The following is a 12999-nucleotide window of genomic DNA, read 5'->3' as shown; positions in this document are numbered from 1 at the left end:
TTTCTGAAATGCAGAACATTTCAGTGGTTCAGTATCTTTATCTCCCAAAATGTGGAACAGCTGTTGAATTATAAAACTTAATAAATGAAACACTGCTCTTCCTCACCATTTTTGGTGTCACTTTAAATTACAATGAATCCAGAAGTTATTCACCAAGAGTGAATTATTTTTTATACATATGGGCAATAATGATTTAGAATCAAATAACTTTCAAGAAAAATAAAAAGTGTAGAATTTGATTCAAATTAGGCCCTAGGGTAGAAAATTTAAAGCATATTTAAAATAATGTGCTTTAAATTTGGTTCTTTTTGTGTTTCCATCTGTGAGGACAACGTGACCTAAGGGGTTGGCATCTCTTCCCTGACCCTTAAAATGAAAGAATCTCAGCCTTTAAACACTAAACGATAAGCAAGACAGGTCTGTGGGCTTCTGTGACAAGATTCTTTATCGATCCTTAAAATCGTATAAAGAAATGAGTAGGACAAAGAAAATTGAGAAAGACACAAAGTCCCACACCTTCTCAGCAACCAAAAGTCAGCTGACAATAGTGCCTATTTCCTCTCATTTTGTCAGAATCCAGTTATCCCACAAAAAAGAAAAAAAAAAAACAACCCTCCTAGTGGGACTTCCCTGGTGGTGCAGTGGTTAAGAATCCACCTACCAATGTAGGGGACACAGGTTCAATCCCTGGTCCAGGAAGATCCCACATGCCGCGGAGCAACTAAGCCCGTGCGCCACAGTTATTGAGCCTGCACTCTAAAGCCCGTGAGCCACAACTACTGAGCCCGCGTGCCACAACTACTGAAGCCTGAGTGCCTAGAGCCCATGCTCCACAACAAGAGAAGCCACCACAATGAGAAGACCACTCACTGCAACAAAGAATAGGTGCCACTCGCCACAGCTAGAGAAAGCCTGTGCACAGCAACGAAGACCCAACTCAGCCAAAAATAAAAAAAAATACAAATAAAATATAATTTCTTTACCAAACAAACAAACAAAACCCTCCTAGAGTTCAAGACCATAACTGAGGTCAGTAAGGTCAAGTAACTTGAAGTAAATACACAAATAAGTAAGGATTTCCATACACAGAACTGTCTGCAAAGATGAATCAGACATGACCTCTCCTTTGGGTTGGGGGAGGGGTGGCTCTAGGGCAGAAAAAAACATGAACTCTCATACAAAGACTATAGCAGAGGTATACACATAGTATATGAAACAGTGAAATGAGAGTTCATTAAGGAAAATCAAAGGAAGTAGTGCTGATTCTGAGCCTTGAATGATGAGCAGAATTACATCTGATGGAAATAGTGGAAAGAGGTGGAAGAGATGGCAAACGTAAAGGCAAAAGACCTTGAAATGCCTGGGAGACCAGCCATTGGATCAGCACCACTGGAAGCCTCCTGGTATCCCCTTGCCACGTCCCATCATCTGATATCCCTGCATGGATATTCCAGTAACATTGACTGAGTTTGAATACGTTTATTTCCAAAGAGGATGCCAGAAAATTCTTTAGGTCAGCTGACTTAGCAGGTACCTGTGTGTTCACTGAATGTTTAAGGTCATGGGAAAGTAGAAGGATACTAAGATCTCAGTTGCCACAGACGCTATTTATACGTGTCTTAGGGATCAAGGCACAGAAGGAAGGCCACAACCCTGCTGGGGATGCAGCGTGAGCAAATAAATGAGCCCAAATGATTCTAAGTGGGAGAATTCAAAGTGGCAGAATAAAGAGCTTCACGGAAACAACGAATAAGAGACAAATATTTCATCTACATACTTCCATCCAAACTTCTCAAGCTCTAGCCAATTGCACCTGAATGCACTCATTTAATCAAACAGGCTATGTAAAGCTTAGCAATCAATCAAAGGAGTTGGCTATGACAAGTCTCTGGCCTGCAAGGCCAGATCTCAAACTGAAATGTTTTATTCCTTCAAACTCATTGAGCTCCCAAGACCGCTGCCTACTGGAGATGGTTTAGAGGTATGACTTTCTACAGCTACCTTAGTTCTAACCCAAAGGCTAATACGGATGTAGTTATAATTCATTTCCTAGTAGAGTCTTCAAATACAGTGTCTCAAATCATTTAAGGAGACAAAGCTACTGATCCAGCACCATGAGATCATGGAATTCAAGATGGTTTTCCCACAGAATTGTATTTATTGTAATTATTGTATAGAGGAAGACACCTATATCACTAGGACCCTACCACAGATTTCACCAGGCTATTGGGACATAGCTGCCTATGCAGGTGAGTGACCTGCAACCATGATTAATCAGAGTGCATACAACATTCCAAGCACTGTGCTAAGTACTTTACATGCATCATATCATTTGATCCTTCCAACACCCTTATGAGGTATTGATTATATTCTGTAGGTGAGAAAACTGAAACTTAGGTCAAGAAGCTGTGATATCCCACAGTTGCTAAGCTGGAGCTTACATGGAGCTTACTTTCTAATAGGGGAAGACAGACGACTATTATACAAGTCAATGTGAAATACGTGAGATAGCAATAGATTCTAAGGAGCTAAAAAGAGGGATGGGGACAGAGGCATTTCTAGTTTTTATAGGCCTGTCACCATTAAAACATGAGTAAGTAAAGGGACAAGCCTTGTAGATATCTAGGGAAATGTTACCTAGGGAAAAGGAAACACAAATGCAAAGACTCTTGAGTGGGGGAAATGACTGATGTGTTGAGATAGAGCAAAGAAGCCAATGGAGCGAGAGCAGAGTCAGTAAGAAAGAGGCTAGGGAGGGGAGCTTAGAGCTGAAACAGGGCCCAGATAATGCAGGACCTTGTAAATCATAAAAACCAATTTATATTCTACTCTGAATAACTAGGGAAGCCATCGGAGGTTTCTGAGCAAAGAAATAATATAATCTGGCTTTTGTTGTTATGTTAGGGGTAAATTTCAGTGAAGAAACACAGTAGTTAGGAGGCAATCGTAGTCTATGAAATGATGGTGGCACAGACTAAGGTGGTTACAGCAGAACTGGTGCCGGTTCGTCACATTCTGGATATATTATGAAGGCAGAGGTGAAAAGATTAAATGGTTGTCAAGTGGGATGAGACACAGGTGGCAAAGCTGCCTAAGGTTTTTGACTGAACAGCTGGGAAGGGGGAATTTCCATTTCCTGGCATGGAAGCTTGTGGGACAATTGGAAATAGAAGTTTGATTTTGGACATGAACCTAAGTGGAGAAAATTCAATTAGGCAAATGAATATAGGATTTTGGAATTTAGGTAAATGTATGGATTGGCGATACATACATTTTTTGGGATCACCTGTGTAAATATAATGTATAAGGTCATGTAGCAGGATGAGATCACATATGAGAGTGAGTATAGGTTAAGAAAACAGATCTGAGAACTGAGTCCTAAAATTGCACTAAGATGTTCATCACTACGCCCATCTCTTCTGATGTATACCTCCCCACTCCCCGAAATGTACTTGTAACTTCTCCACTTCACTGGAAAAACTATACAGAATAGTTCCCAACTATACTTTGCCTGTGAGAATTCTAACATTTTAAATGCTGAGATATTCTCAAAGCGCACACATACCTTATACCTTTCAGCTGAGAACTGACATGTTTGGCATGATTTCCCTTATTTCGTATTTCAGCAAGGTGAGGGAGATGAAGAATCAGTGGTGGAGACCAAACAGGAGCGGTCCGTGAGTTCAGAGAGCTAAGAGAGCGTGTGTCAGAAGCCAAGAGTAAAGTTATTTTAAAAAGAGGAAATGAACCACTGTATCAGATGCTGCTGATACACTGAGTAAGAAAGAGGATTAAGAAAATCTGATTGGGATGTGTCCAGAGAGAATGAGAAGAGAAGAACAAAAGAGTCACCAAATTATACTTCCACTAGCAGTCTTAAATGACGTCTTACCACTCATGGCAAAAGAAGAAACCCTCACTTGAACCCATCCCTGGATATGGTTCCACTGAAAAATGTCTACACGTCCCTGAATTCTGACTTATCTGCACCCCCTCCACTTAGAGCACAAGCTTCAACTTTAAATAATGTCCTGCTTTCCTCCTATTCTTCGGCCATTGATTACTTGCACCCAATTACTCCCTAGCAGTAATCAAATCCCTCTAAGTCATTTATCTTACAAGAGTTGGCCCTTTTGTATATGCCAATTAATTTTATGTCTACCAGTAAGAAACTGCTTCATTCTGAGATGGTCTAGATTACAATGTTACCCACTGAACCGCTCAGTCTTGTCTGGTTAGACACAGTTATATCAACCAAATCACATTCATTTGTTGAAAATGAGGGCATATTTCTTTCCATATTTTCATGGCAAGTTACAATTCTTGAACGTATTTCTGGCAAGGCAAAATCCGAAAGCCTAACTGAATGCCTCATAGCATTTTGGTCTGTTAGACAGTTAATTCTTTTACTAGCAGTGAAATGCTTCCATAATGTCAAGTGGAATACACTGATTCTTTTTTAAAATAGTTTTATCTTTCGCCTCCCTCAAAATTTCATGCCTGTCGGGAAAAGCAGAGAATTAATAACTAAGACTACATCTCAATTATTAAGCACTGACTTTGTTCTGTAAAAGAGAAAACTGAGGCTCAAACTGTGTAGAGAGAGTTGACAATGATAGGTAAAAATATAGCTCTGGAGGCAAACTGTCTAAGTTAGAACTCTGCCTCCACAATTTCTAACTGTGTGACTTGGATTAATTTACTTCTCATCCATTAAATGGGTGCACAGAACTTAGCTCACATACTCGTGAAAATAAATGAACTGCCAAATGCAAAGATCTTCATCTTGGGATTAAAACATAGTAAGTACTCAATAAATGTCATCTCTTCTTAAGTAGCCTACCTAAGAGCAGAATCTGTTCACCAAACTTTTCCATTGCTGCTCCTTCTTCTGGGCCAGGATATCTTTTAAACTTGACACATTAACAGAATTTGTGCCATACTAGCCGTATCACGTCAGAGGGTGAAAACGGAAATGAGAATGTGGGGCAGTCTGTGCTCGAGCCTATGATGATTTCATTTCAACCAGAGGAACGCTCCTTTCAACCCAGGTCATTCGCTCCTCCAGCAGCCCTGGTTGGACCTCCACAAGGCAGACGTCCCAATGAGTTGGGTGTCTCTGACGAGGAACACAGCTGCTGGGAAGGAAGGGGCTGAGCCTGTCACCGCTGATTGCAGTGTTCCTCCTGGGCATAGGAGACGTCGTGAACACATCAGCAGTGAGACAAAGTGAAGGGCAGGGTGAAGGGTGAGAGATAAAAGGCTCATATAACTTTCCTAAGGGGGCCATTGGCCTCACCCTCTGACCACTTTGCAAGCAAACCTTCCTTTGGGAATTCTTCCCTGCAGAGATCTTCAGGCTTGCTTTTGCAGAGCTTTGTACTGTCCTTAACTATTTTTAATTCACACAAAGCACGTCCTTTGGGGTGGTGTGCCAACCAGACTTGCAAAACTTTACTGTAAATTTTTGCTTTAGCCTAGTTTTATTTTTAGCTAATTCCTCTCCCACTTTTTGTATGGAAAGAAAGAAGAACCAGAACAAGGGAAATGGTTTACAGTGAGTTCTTGACATAAATATAGAAGAGAAAATGCCTTTTATTTTCCAGTTATCACTGCAGGGTAATTCCTATTTGGGAACACAGATGCTCCAGACTTAACTTTGATGAATCCTACACTGACCAGGAAAAAGCAGAGAGCCATATTCCCAAAATGTTTTTCCTTGAAAATGGTGGAATGCTGCCCTAGCACAGAGAGACCACTGAGGAATTCTACAGTATAAAAGCTATTTTGACTCTTTCCCCCACGTGTAATAGACTTAAAATTTTTAGAACAGTTTTAGATTTACAGAAAATTTGAGAAGATAATGCAGAGATTTCCTATACATCACATACCCAGTTTCCCTCGTTAGTGACCATCTTACATTAGTATGATTATATTTATAATGATTAATAAGCCAATGTTGATACCTGATTATTAACAAAAGTCCATACTTTTTTCATATTTCCTTAGTTTTTACCTAATGTCCTTTTCACGTTCCAGGATCTCATCCGGATACTGCATTACATTTAGTTGTCATGTCTCTTTAGGCTCTTCTTGGATGTGACAGTTTCTCCCTGCCTTGACAGTTTTAGGGAATACTGGTCAGGTATTTTGTAGAATGCCCCTTATTGGATTTATCTTATGATTGGGATTATGAGTTTGGAGGAAGATCACAGAGGTAAGTGCCATTTTTATCACATCACATCAATGGTACAAACTAACAACATGATTTATCACTATGGATGTTAACTCTGATCACTTGGCTGAGGTAGCGTTCACCAGTTTTCTCCACTGTAACATTATTCTTTGTTGCCCTTTTCCATACTATCCTCTTTAAGTCACTACATGCAGCTCACACTGAAGGCGTGTGAAGTTATGTTCCCTCTCCTTGAGGGCGGAGTATCTACATAAATTACTTGGAATTCCTCTAAATGGGAAATTTGTATTTATTTATTTCAATATGGATTTGTGGAAATTTATTTTGTACTTCAGATTGTAGTGTAATATTTATTTTCTTGCTCAAAATTTTTCCGGTTTTGGCCATTGGGAGCTCTTTCAGTTGTCACCTATATCTCTTTGACATACCTCCATCAATAAGAGGTTTTGTTTTGTGGGTACTTCCTTACTTTGTGGCTGTGCTGACGTCTCCAACCCTAATCAATTGCCATATGGGTCATTCTAGTCTCCTCCCCTTGCTCATCTGTAAACTTCTGTTCCAATAGTGAGAAACCTGGTTCTTACTATTCACCACCTGTATTAGTTTCCTGTGGCTACCGTAACAAATTACCATAAACTTGGTGGTTTAAAACAAAAGAAATTTATTCTCTCATAGAAGATGTTTTAATTTTTTTTTTTTTTTAAATTCTGGAGGCCCAAAGTCCAAAATCAGTTTCACTGAGCCAAAGTCAAGGTATTGGCTTGGCTCCACTCCCTTTGGAGTCTCTAGGGGAGAATCTTGTCTTTTTCAGATTTGGTGCCTGCCAGCATTCCTTCACATCACTCCAATCCCTGTCTCCATTTGCACATTATCTGCTCCTCTTCTGTGTAATCTCTTTCTGCCTCTCTCTCACAAGGATGATTTTGAGATGGCATTTAGGGTCTACCTGGATAATTCAGGATAATCGATAATCTAGTTTAAGATCCTTAATCACATCTGCAAAGAGAGTTTTTCCAAATAAGGTGGCATTTACAGGTTCCAAGGACTAAGACCTGATATCTTTGGCAGCTCTCTGACATAAATCTCAGCAGTATCTTTTCTGATCCATCTCCCAGAGTAATGGAAATAAAAACAAACAAATGGGACCTAATTAAACTCAAGTTTTTACACAGCAAAGGAAACCATAAACAAAACAAAAAGACAACCCACAGAATGGGAGAAAATATTTGCAAATGATGTGACCAACAAGGGATTAGTCTCCAAAATCTATAAACAGCTCACGTGGCTTAATATCATCAAAACAAACAACCCAATCGAAGAATGGGCAGAAGACCTAAATAGACATTTCTCCAAAAAAGACATATAGATGGCCAAGAAGCACATGAAAAGATGTTCAATATCACTAATTATTCAAGAAATGCAAATCAAAACTATAATGAGATATCACCTCACACCAGTTAGAATGGCTATCATCAAAAAATTCACAAACAGTAAATGCTCGAGAGAGTGCGGAGAGAAGGGAACCCTCCCTACACTCTTGGTGGGAATATAAATTGGTACAGCTACTGGGGAGAACAGTATGGAGGTTCATTAAAAAACTAAAAATAGAGCTACCATATGATCCTTCAATTCCATTCCTGGGCATATATCCAGAGAAAAACATGGTCCAAAAGGATACATATACCCCACTGTTCATTGCAGCACTGTTTACAATAGCCAAGACATGTCCATCAACAGAGGAATGGATAAAGAAGATGTAGTTCATATGCCATCTTTATATCCTCTTTGGTTTAGTGTGTGTGAGATCTTTTGCCAATTTTTAAATTGTTTTCTTTTCTTGTTTTGTTTTAAGAATTATTTGTATATTTTGGATACAAGGCCTTTATCAGATATGCATTTGCAAATGTTTTCTTCTAATCTAGGCTTGTATTTCATTCTCATAACAGTGTCTTTCACAGACCAAAAGTTCAATTTTAAGGAAGTCCAACTTATTTTTTCTTTCATGGATCATGCTTTTACTGTTGTATCTAGAGAGTCATCACCAAACCCACCTGGCTCATTCTGCTATGTTATTTTCTAGGAGTTTCATAGTTTCACATTTTATATTTAGGTCTATGATCATTTTGAGTTAATATTTGTGAAAGATGCAAAGTCTGCGTCTAGATTCCTTTTTTTGCAGGTAGATGTCCAATTGTTCAAGTACCATTTGTTAAAAAGACTATCGTTTCTGTATTGAATTGCATTTGTTCTTTTGTCATTATACTTTGTGAGTCTATTTCTGAGCTTTCTATTCTGTCCATTGATCTCTGTCTATTCTTCCACCAATACCACACTATCTTAATTACTGTAACCTTATCATAAGTCTTGAAATTGGTTAGTGTGAGTCCTCCAACTTTTTCTTTATAGTATTGTTTTGACTCTTCTAGATCTTTTATCTTTCCATATAAACTTTTGAATTAGCTTTACAATATTTACAAAATAGCTTGCTAGGGTTTCGATTGGGAATGCATTGAATCTATAGATCTAGTTGGGAAGAATAGACACCTTAACGATATTAAGTCTTCCAATCTATGAACACAGAATAACTCATTTATTTAGATCTTCTTTGTTTTCTTTCATCAGAGTCTTAATTTTTCTGCATATGGCCCTTGTACATATTTTGTTATATTTATTAAGTATTTTTAAATTTTTGCTATTGCAAATGATATGTTTAAATTTCAAATCTAATTGTTCATCACTGGTAAATAGGGAAGCAACTGACTTCTGTGTATTAACCTTGTAACCTGTGACCTTGAATTCTCACTTATTATTTCTAAGAGATTTTTGTTGATTCTTTGGGGTTTTTACATAGCCAATCATGTCATCTGCAATCAGAGTTTTATTTCTCCCTTCCTGATAGGTGTATCTTTTATTTCCTTCTGTTGTTTTATTGTGTTAGCTAGCATTTGCAACATGATATGAAATAAGAGTGATAAAAGACATCATTCCTTGTTTTCAGTTTCTCACCATCAAGTATTATGTCAGCTGTAGGTTTTTTTGTAGATTATTTTCACTTTTTAAATTCCCTGTTTTCCAAATTTATTTGGCCATGAGGACCTTCGATTGAAGTACACTTATTAATATTTCACTGAATAGTGTTTCATGGAACACAGAAAAAACTTATCACGGTAATAATTATTCATGAGTAACAGATCAAATTTGCCCTCAGGAGCAAATAAGATCGATTCTAGAGAGAGATGACAGAAAACTTTGGAATGGTTCCTCTACCTGGTTGCCAAAACAATTTGAGCTGGTACATGGAAATCTGCAGTTTTATACTGATGGTTTCTAAACTTTATGTTCACCTGAGTCATTCATTCATTCCTTCAGAAAATATTTGTTTTGCGTTCTCAGATTAGTGGGGATTACAAGAGTACAAAGATGAATAAGGCATAATTCTTTTATTGGAGGAATGCAGTCTAGTGGGAAAATATTATAAAAATTAATTCCCAAGCACCCACTCACTTATATGGAAAAGAAAGCACCCCAAAATTTCCCCTCAAGGAAGACTCTTCAGGATAACCTTATGAGTCTAACTACTAACAACTTTTATCAGCGTTTTGATTATGAAATTTTTATCATCCAAATTTATCTTTAAAATAAAGCGCCTGTTATTTACCACTTACTTAAGAAATAAAATGTGACCACTACTCTTGAAGCCCATGTGCACACTCCCACAATTTTATTCAAATTCCTCTCCCTCACTACAGGTAACTATTATTTTGAACTGGGTATTTATCTTTTCTGTGAATGTCTTTCTACTGTGTTAGGTGAGTTTGTATTCCTAAACAATATGTACTCTTTTGGCATACCTTTAGATTTTATACGTATGATGTCATAATGGGTAGAGCCTTCTGCAACTTGCTTCCTTCACTGTATATTTGTGAGCCATATCCATATTAACAGTTCTAATTCATTTTCACTGGTGAATAATGTTACATTGTATTAATACAGCACAATAAATGTATTTATTCTATCCTTGATGACATTTAAGTTGATTCCAAGTCACTGATATTTCAAAAAATGCTACCATGAACATTATAACCCATGTGTCCTGGGCTTATGTTCCAGAGTTACATTCAAGTAAATGCCTAGAATCAGAACTGCTGCCTGGAAGGGGACATGCAAATTCATCTTTACTAGATTTTGTTAAATTGCTCTCCAGAGTGATTTTTCATTACTATTTTCATTACTATTTTTCATTACTATCATTACTATACTAGCATTTCTTTGTGTTTTGTCCACCTTTGTTATTGGCCAGTCCATAAGCTATGAACTGATAGCTGTTGTGTTCCTAATTATTAGAGAAGTTGAGTAAGCTATGTAGTTTCCTTCTGTGAACTTCCAGTTCATAATCTTCACCAATTTCTCTTCAGATGTTATTTATCCAAATATTCTAGATAATATCTAATCCTTTGATAAATAGGCTCCAATGATTTTTCCCAGTTGGTACTTCCTTTTTGCTGGTAGTTTGCATGTCATGATACATATAAGCTTTTACTTTCATGTAATCAGACGTACAGATTTCATTTTCCTTTGTTTACTCTTTGTCATTTAAGAAATACTTTCCTGAACTTAGGTCAAAGATATAATCCTATATTTTAATTTAAAGCTGTTAAATGTTACTTTCAGCATTAGATTTTATTTCACCTAGAATTGATTTTTTTTTTTTTGTATGGCTTATGTTGAGATATAATCATATTTCTTTCTTATTTTCTTAGGGTTAAGATGCCGATCCTGTCCCAACTGATTTGCCAGAAGAACTATGTCATATATCCATTTTCCATATATGTTTATTTTGGAGCTCTTTTTATGTTCAATGGACCAATTTCTCTTCTTTAAACACTGCTGGCCTAAATCATGCTATTTTATTTACTAAAGTCTTGTTCTCTTGGAAGAGAAATTGCCCCACCAATTTCCTTTTCCACAAATTGTCTTAGCAACTCTTGGTCCTTTTTTTCTGAATATATTTTTTTTAAATCAGGTTTTCAAAGACTTGCATGTTTTTTTCATTTTGCGGTGCACGGGCCTCTCACTGTTGTAGCCTCTCCCGTTGTGGAGCACAGGCTCCGGACACGCAGGCTCAGTGGCCCAGCCGCTCCACGGCATGTGGGAACTTCCCGGACTGGGGCACGAACCCGTGTCCCCTGCATCGGCAGGCAGACTCTCAACCACTGCGCCACCAGGGAAGCCCAAGACTTGTATGTTTTAAAAATTTTCTTATATGGGAATTGTGCAGAACTTATAGATTAATCTTGGAAGAACTAGAATATTAATGATATTAAATCATATTACCTTATTATCTTGTTCTTATACTGCATTTTGAAGATTCATTCATAGGTATGTTATATTTGTGGCTATATAGTATACATATAGTAATTAAACTTTTGCTCTTGGTATATAGAAAACCAAATTATCTTTGTTTATTGATCTATGTTCAGTAACCTTGTTGAGCTCTCTTCTCAATTCTAAAGCTTGTATATTCTCTTGGATTTTCTATGGAGACAATCATATGCATTATGGATAACCATACCCAACAGCCTATTTCTTCCCTATCTTCTCATTATTTTTTTCCTTTTTCTTACTATACTGGTAAACCCCCATTATAATGTTGAATAAAAGTTGGGTAATGAGAAATTTCATTTCCACTTGATTTTAAAGAAAATATTTCTAAATTTTTGCCATTAAATTTTGGGTTTCCTGTAAGTTTTTGGTATCTTTCTTTGGCCAGGTTAAGCAAAGTCTTTTTCTTTCTAGTTTGCAAAGTGTTAAGTTTTTTCTTCAATTAATGAGAGGGTGTTGAATTTTATTAAATATCAGTCTACATTTATCTGGATGAGGTAAATTATCTCAATACATTTTCTAAAGCTAAACCAAACTGGCAATCTAACAAATCACCCTAAAACACATTGACTTGGAGCAGTAATCATTTACACTCATGGATCATTGGGTCAGCTGAGGTGGATGGAGCAGCGAAGGAAGCTGACTCACCAGTGGTATCTGGAACACCTGTTAACCTAAGTGTGTGAGTTTGTGCTCACGTCTGCTGGTCAGCTGATCTAAGCAGGGCTGAGCTGGGCAACTCTATCAAGTCGCCAGTCTGTATGTTAGCCAACTGGCTCTGCTCCACACAACTCATACCCCTAAGACCAGCAGGTTAGAGCAGGTTTAGCCCTTGCGTGTTCTTCCCATGAAGATGGCAGAGGGACAAGAAACATTGTACATGCTCATTCCAAGCTCTCGTACCATTTCTACCAAATTCTCATTGACCAAAAAATAGCACATTAAAAAAAATCCCAAGTCAAATGGTTAGGAAGTGCACTCCACCTTTTGTGAGAGGAATTGCACAATTACATCGCAAAGGGTATTGATATCAGTAAGAGTGAAGAATTTGGACCAATAACGCACTCTGCCGCAAGGTATTGTTCTTCTAATACATTGCCTAGCTTTGCAAAATCCCATAATATTATTTATCAAGTACATGACCTTAGAATTGTCCTTTAGTGCACTTGTTATGGAATAAAGTTCAAATAACATTATCATTCTCCTTTTTCTCTTATATAAAATATGAACAAATTGACTGGTGCCAATATATCTATATATCTAGGACATGAATTAACCCAGAGGTTTCCCAAGGCTGGGAAACTTACTTTACTTCTTTCCTAATTCTACTAATTCCTATAGTTTTGGAAAATTTTTTCTATGCTTGAGGTTGAAAACTCTCAAGAATATCTTCATACATTCAAATAAAAAATGTCACAATG

The sequence above is a fragment of the Phocoena phocoena genome, chromosome 16 (assembly GCF_963924675.1).
Source record: "Phocoena phocoena chromosome 16, mPhoPho1.1, whole genome shotgun sequence".
NCBI classification, from domain to species: Eukaryota; Metazoa; Chordata; class Mammalia; order Artiodactyla; family Phocoenidae; genus Phocoena; species Phocoena phocoena.
Note: the sequence above shows the minus strand (reverse complement) of the source record.